Raw genomic sequence first — 7,519 nt, 5'->3', positions numbered from 1 at the left:
AATACTCAGAAGTATGATTCTGGGTTGTATAGTAATTACATTTTTAATTTTTTGAGAAACCTCTATGCTGTTTTCCATTATGGCTACATCATTTTGCATTATCAAAAAGAGTGCCCAAGGGTACCAGTTTCTCTGGATCTTCAGCAACATTTGTTTTTGCTGTGGTTGCTATCGTTGCTGTTGTTTTGATGATAGCCATTCTCACAGGTATGAAATGATATCTCATTATGGTTTTCATTTGTATTTCACTCATGATTAGTGATGTTGACCACCTTTTCATATACCTGTTGTCCATTCGTATGTCTTAAAAAATTCATATATTTTGCTGATTTTTCAATCAAGTACTTAGGCCATTCACATTCTTTTTTTTTTTTTTTAACATTTGGATTTACTTGAGTAGATTGGTTACATGGATATATTGTGGATATATTGCTGGGGTTTGGGCTACTATTGAAATCATCACCGGAAGAGTGAACATGATACTCAATAGGAAGTTTTTCAACCCTTTTCCTTCCTCCTCGCTTTTGGGAAGCCCAGTATCTATTGTTTCCATCTTTATGTTTGTGTATAGCCATTGTTTAGGTCCTACTTTTAAGTGAGAGCATACAGTATTTAATTTTCAGCTTCTGTGTTGATTCACTTAAGACAAGGTTCCCCAGCTGTATTCACATTGTTGAAAAGAACATGATATCATTATTTTTGATGAGCACCTGGGGTGATTCCAAGACTTACTATTGTGAATAGTGTCACGATAAACATAAAAGTGCAGTTTTCTTTTTGGTAGAATGTTTTATTTTCCCAGTAATGGGATTGCTGAGTCAAATGGTGATTCTATTTTTAGTTTGTTAAGAAAGTTCCAAACTGCTTTCCACAGGAGCTGAACTAATTTCCATCTTCACTAACAGTACATAAGTGTTCCCTTTTCTCAACATCCTTGCCAGCATCTGTTATTTTTTGAAATTTTAATAATAGCCAACTTAGATTCCCTCCTTATGTCTTATATAAAAATTAATTCAAGATGGATTAAAGACTTAAATGTTAGACCTAGGATCCCTTCCTTACACCTTATATAAAAATTAATTCAAGATGGATTAAAGACTTAAATGTTAGACCTAAAACCATAAAAACCCGAGAAGAAAACCTAGGCAATACCATTCAGGTTATAGGCATGGGCAAGGACTTCATGACTAAAATACCAAAAGCAATGGTAACAAAAGCCAAAATAGACAAATGGGACCTAATTAAACTAAAGAGCTTCTGCACAGCAAAAGAAACTACTATTAGATTGAACAGGCAACCTACAGAATGGGAGAAAATTTTTGCAATCTACCCCTCTGACAAAGGGCTAATATTCAGAACCTACAAAGAACTTACAAGAAAAAAATCAAACAACCCCATCAAAAAGTGGGCAAAGGATATGAACAGATACTTTTCAAAAAAAAGACATTTATGCATCCAACAGACACATGAAAAAATGCTCATCATCACTGGTCGTCAGAGAAATGCAAATCAAAACCACAATGAGATAACATCTCACACCAGTTACAATGGCGGTCATTAAAAAGTCAGGAAACGACAGGTGCTGGAGAGGATGTGGAGAAATAGGAACACTTTTACACTGTTGGTGGAACTCTAAACTAGTTCAACCATTGTGGAAGACAGTGTGGCAATTCCTCAAGGATCTAGAGCTAGAAATACCATTTGACCCAGTGATCCCATTACTGGATATATACCCAAAGGATTATAAATCATGCTACTATGAGGACACATGCACATGTATGTTTATTGCAGCACTATTCACAATAGCAAAGACTTGGAACTAACCCAGATGTCCATCAGTGATAGACTGGATTAAGAAAATGTGGCACATATGCACCATGGAATACTATGAAGCTATAAAAAAGGATGAGTTCATATCCTTTGTGGGGACATGGACGAAGCTGGAAACCATCATTCTGAGCAAACTATCGCAAGGACAGAAAACCAAACACTGCGTGTTCTCACTTAAAGGTGGGAATTGAACAATGAGAACACTTGGACACAGGGCAGGGAACATCACACACTGGGGCCTGTCATGGGGTGGGGTTTTTGGGGAGGGATAGCATGAGGAGAAATACCTAATGTAAATGACAAGTTAATGGGTGCAGCAAACCAACATGCACATGTATACATATGTAACAAACGTGCACGTTGTGCACATGTACCCTAGAACTTAAAGTATATATATATAAAAAAAAAAAAAAGAATAGCCAATCTGACTCGCGTGAAATGGCATCTCATTGTGGCTTTAATTTGAATTTCTCTGATGCTTACCGATGTTGAGCATTTTTTAATAGGTTTGTTGGTGCGTATGTCTTCTTTTGAGACATGTTAATGTCCTTCGCCCAGTTTTTAATGCAGTTTTTGTTGCTGTTGTTGATTTGTTTAGTTCCTTCTAGATTCCAGGTATGAGTTCTTTGTTGGGTGCATAGTTTTCAAATATTTCTTCCATTCTGTAGGTTGCCAGTTTGCACTGTTTCTCTTGCTATGCAGAAGCTCTTTACTTTAATTAAGTCCCATTTGTCAATTTTTTTTGTTGTTGCATTTGCCTTTGAGGTTTTAGCCATAAATTATTTGCCTATGCCAATGTCCAGAAGAGTTTTTCCTTGGTTTTATTCTAGAGTTTTTGTAGTTTGAGGTCTTTGTTCCATCTTGACTTAATTTTGGCATATAGTAGGAGATATAGGCCCAGTTTATTTCACTGCATATGGCTATCTAGTTTTCTCAGTATCATTTATTGAACAGGGTGTCCTTTCCCTATTGTTTATTTTTGTTGATTTTGTCAAAAATCTGTTGGTTGTGGGTGTGTGGCTTTGTTTATGTTCCATTGATCTATGTGACTATTTTTGTACCAGTCCCATGCTGTTTTGGTTACTATGGCATTGTAGTGTAGTTATAAGTCAGGTAATGTGATGCCTCCAGCTTTGCAATTTTTGCTTAGAACCGCTTTGTCTATTCAGGCTGTTTTTTGGTACCATATTAATTTTAGGATTGCTTTTGCTAATTCTATGAAAAGTGATGTTGCTAATTTAATAGAAATTGAAATGAATCTGTAGATTGAGCAGTATGACTATTTTAATGATATTGATTCTTTCATTCCGTGAGCAAGGGATGTTTTTTCATTTGTTTATGTCTTCTATGATTTTTTTTTCAATAGTGTTTTGTAGTTCTCCTGGTAGCAATCTTTCACTTCTTTGGTTAGATGTATTCCTAGGTATTTTTTTGTGGGCAGGGGGATATTGTAAATGAGATTGCATTTACTATTCAGTTACAGGAATTCCTTATATATTTTGGAAATTAACTCCTTATCAGGAATATGGTTTGTGAACATTTTCAATAATTCTTTCCCTGTTTTATTTTCACTTTGTTGATTATTTATTTTCTGGTGCAGAAGCTTGTCTCATGTAGTCCCATTTATCCACCACTTTGCTGTTCATACTTTTGTTATGCAGGAAATCCATGGAATCATTGCCAACAGCAAAGTCATGAAGCTTTTCCTCTATGCTTTCTGCTAAGAGTTTTACATTTTGAGTTCTTACGTGTAAGTCTGTAATCACTTTGTGGTGATTTTTGTGTATGCTACAGTTAATTAGTTAAGGTACTTTTTTTTTTTGTGCATGTAATATTCTGTTTTCTTAACACAATTAGTTGAAGAGACTCTTTTCCCTATTGTGTATTGTAGGCATTCTTGTCCAAAAACAGTTGAGCATGTGTATGGGAATTTGTTTCTGAGCTGTCAATAGACAGCTTATGACCAGTGTTTTATTGGTCAATATGTTTGTTTCTATGCCAGTAGCATACTGTTTTACTTACTGTATCATTGCAATATTATTTTGATCCCAAGATGTGTGATATCTCTAGCTTTGTGGGTTTTTTTCCTTAAGATTTGCTATTTTGAGTCCTTCGTGGTTCCATATGAATTTGAGAATTGTTTCTATATTTTATAAAAAAACTAATTGGGACTTTCATAAAGATTTTATTAAATCTGTAGATTGATTTTTTTTGGGTGGGGTAGGGGGAGACGGAGTTTCACTCTTTTTGCCCAGGCTGGAGTGGTGCAATGGCACGATCTCGGCTCACTGCAACCTCTGCCTCCAGAATTCAAATGATTCTCCTGCCTCAGCCTCCCAAGTAGCTGGGATTACAGGAGCCTGCCACCACACTTGGCTAAGTTTTTGTATTTTTAGTACAGACATAGTTTCATCATGTTGGCGAGGATGGTCTCGATCTCTTAACCTTGTGAACCATCCGCCTTGGACTTCCAAAGTGCTGGGATTACAGGCGTGAGCCACCATGCCCGGCCTAAATCTGTAGATTGATTTAAACAGTGCAGACATTTTAACAACGTTAAGTATTACAATCCAGAAATATGGGTATCTTCTCACTTGTTGGTGTCATCTTTAATTTCTTTCATCAATGTTCTACAGTTTTTAGTTTTCAGGATAAGATTTTCACCGCTTTAGTTAACTTTATTCTTAAGTATTCTATTCCTTTAATGCTATTGTAAATGATATTTTCTAATTTCCTTTTCATATAGTTTGCTGTTAGTGTATGGAAACCAAAAAAGAAAAGAGCTTTTTTATTTTAAATAGAGACTTTAAAGTTTTCTACACATAAAATCATGGCATTTGCCTAAAAATAAAATTTTATATCTTTTCTTTTTCTAATTTGGATGCCCATTATTTCTTTTTTGTGTTTAATGGATCTTGCTGGGATTCACGGGATTATGTTGAATAGATATGGCAGGAATGGACATCCTTCTCATGTTCCTGATGTTGGAAGAATAGCTTTCAAGTTTTCACCCTGGAATGTGTTACTCTTGGCCTTTTGGCTGCTCTTTATAATATAGCAGAGGATATGGCCATTATTATATTGAGGTAATTTTCTTCTATTCTTAGTTTTTTGAGTTTTTATCATGAAAGTGTGCTCAATATTGTTAAATGCTTATTTGCGTCTATGAGGTAATCATGAGATTTTAATTTTTTATTTTGTTAATGTAGTCTATTAGATTAATTTTTGTTTTATAAACCATCTTTACATCCCAGAGATAAGTCCCATTTAATCATGGTGTGGAGAATTTTTAATGTGCTGTTATTTCAGTTGGCTAGCACTTTGTTGAAGACTTTGGTATGTATGTTAATTCTAGTATATTGGTCTGTAGTTTTCCTTTTTGTGGTGTTTTTGTGCTGGCCTCATAAAATTAGTTTATGACTGTTTCCTCCTTTTCAATTGTTTTGCAGGGTTTAGGAAGGATTTGCATTAATTCTTCTCCGAATATTTTATAGAATTCACCAGTGATGCCATCTGGTATAGATTTTTCTTTTTTGAGAGTTTTTTGAATAATGACTTAATCTTCTTATTATAAATCTGTTTAGATCTTCTATTCCTTCGTATTTCAGTCTAGCTAGGTAGTATATTTCCAAGAATTTATGTTTCTTCTAGTTTACCTGGTTTCTTAGTGTACAATTGTTTATAGTAGTTTGTATAATCCTTTCTATTTCTGTGACATCATTCATAATGCCTCCTATTTAATTTCTGTTTTAATTTCTCTTCTCTTTTTTATTCTTAATCTAGCTAAGAATATGTCAACTTTTTCTTTCAAAATACTAACTCAGTTTTAATATTGAGTTCCTTCTGCTTTATATTCTCTATTGGGGTTATTTCTGCTCCAATTTTTATTATGTTCTTCTGCTAATTTTGGACTTTGTTCTTTTTCTTGTTTGTTGAGATGTAAATTAGATTGTTTATTTAAGAACTTTTTTTTTTAAAGTAGGTATTTATAAATATAAACTTACCTCTTAGTATTGCTTTCACAGCATCTCATAAGGTTTGGTATGTCATGGTTTTTAAAAAATTGTTATCAAAGCAATTACATATATATTTTATGATCTCTTTTTTGACCTACTGGTTGTTCAACAGTATATTATTTAATTTACACACACTTTTGAACTTTTCTGTTTTCTTCTGGTATCAAACTAGTTTTATCCCACTGTGGTGGTCAAAATATTAGCTTGATATTAATCTTATTAAATGTGTTAAGACATGTTTTGTGGCCTAATATGTGCTCTTTCTTGAAGAATGTTTCGTGTACACTTGAGAAGAATTTATGTTCTCTTGCTTTGGGGTAAAATGCTCTGTATATGCCTGTTAGGTTCATTCGCTCTATAATGTTGCTTACATCATTTCTTTCTTTATTGATTATCTGTCTGTTTGTTCTACCTCTTAAGTGTGGTATTGTAGTCACCGACAATTATTGTGTTGCTGTGTATTCCTCCCTTCAATTTTGTGAAATTTTTAATATATTTACATGTTTTAATGTTAGAGGCATACATATCTATAATCATTACAATTTCCTAGTCAATTTATTCTTTTGTCATTATGTAATGCCCTTCTTTGTCTCTTGCAATTATTTTTAACTTAAATTCTAATTTTTTCTGAGATAAGTATTCCTAGCTTTCTTTCTTTTAGTTACTATTTGTGTAAAATATTTTTTTTTCCATTTCTTTACTTATTTAAATCTAGACTCTCTTGTAGAAAACATACTGTTGGATCTTATTGTTGTTTATTGATCTGCTCCATATGTTTTATTGGTGTGTCTTTTGCATTTATATTTAAAGTAGTTATTGGTAGGGAAGAATTTACTATGCCCATCTCATGAATTAATTTCTGTTCTCAGTTCCTAGGTCCCTTTTTCCCTCTTATACTGTCTTGCTTTCTATTTTATATTTAGTGTTAATATGTTTTCATTTCTTTCTCTTTTTTGTATAATTTCTATTTGCATTTTCTTCATGGTTGGCGTAAGACTTACTTAAATATCTTACTCTAATAGTCTATTTGCACTAATCAGAACTTAACTTCAATGGCATACAAACTCTATATTTTACTTCTTCCCCTCAAAACTTTGTTAGTGATGTCACACTTTATCTCTTTTTATTTTACCTCTTATATAGAATTGAAAGGACTTACCCCCAAGATTAAAAAAATACATTATTCTGTATTTATCTACATTTTTACCTCTAACAATGAGTTTTATACTTGGTAGGCTATCATGCTGCTCTTTGGCATACTTTCGTTTCAATGTGAGCATTGTTTTCATTTTAGCATTCCTGTAAGGTAGGTCTAGTGGTGATGAGCTCCCTCACCTTTTTTTATTTTCCTGGGAAAGTCTTTACCCCTCTTCATTTTTGAAGAACAGTTTTTCTGGTTACGGGATTCTTGGCTGGCAGTTTTTTTCTTTCAGTAATTTATCCCAGGCCCATTTGACCTAAGAAATTTCTACTGAGAGGTAATTTAATGTTGTTGTGGAGATTCCCATGTATAAGTCTCTTTTCTCTGTTGCTTTCGAATAAATCTTTGTATCCTTGACTAATGACACTTTAATTGATGTGCCACGGTGTGGATTTCCTTGGTTTTATTTTATTGTGGGGAGAGAGTCTTTTGGGATTTCTGAAATAGATGTTCATTTCTTTATTGAGATTAG

General features: G+C 33.6%; 1 protein-coding gene across 1 annotated transcript in view; it reads left to right on the top strand.

Annotated features, from left to right (window-relative positions):
- The window catches only part of CDH18 (cadherin 18, type 2), a 1,248,329-nt gene that overhangs the window by 208,280 nt on the left and 1,032,530 nt on the right, over positions 1-7,519 (top strand). The window lies entirely within an intron of this gene.

The sequence above is a fragment of the Mandrillus leucophaeus genome, unplaced genomic scaffold (genome assembly GCF_000951045.1).
Source record: "Mandrillus leucophaeus isolate KB7577 unplaced genomic scaffold, Mleu.le_1.0 Scaffold278, whole genome shotgun sequence".
NCBI classification, from domain to species: Eukaryota; Metazoa; Chordata; class Mammalia; order Primates; family Cercopithecidae; genus Mandrillus; species Mandrillus leucophaeus.
The sequence above is the reverse complement of the archived record's forward strand: the minus strand, read 5'-3'. Positions and strand labels throughout refer to the sequence as shown.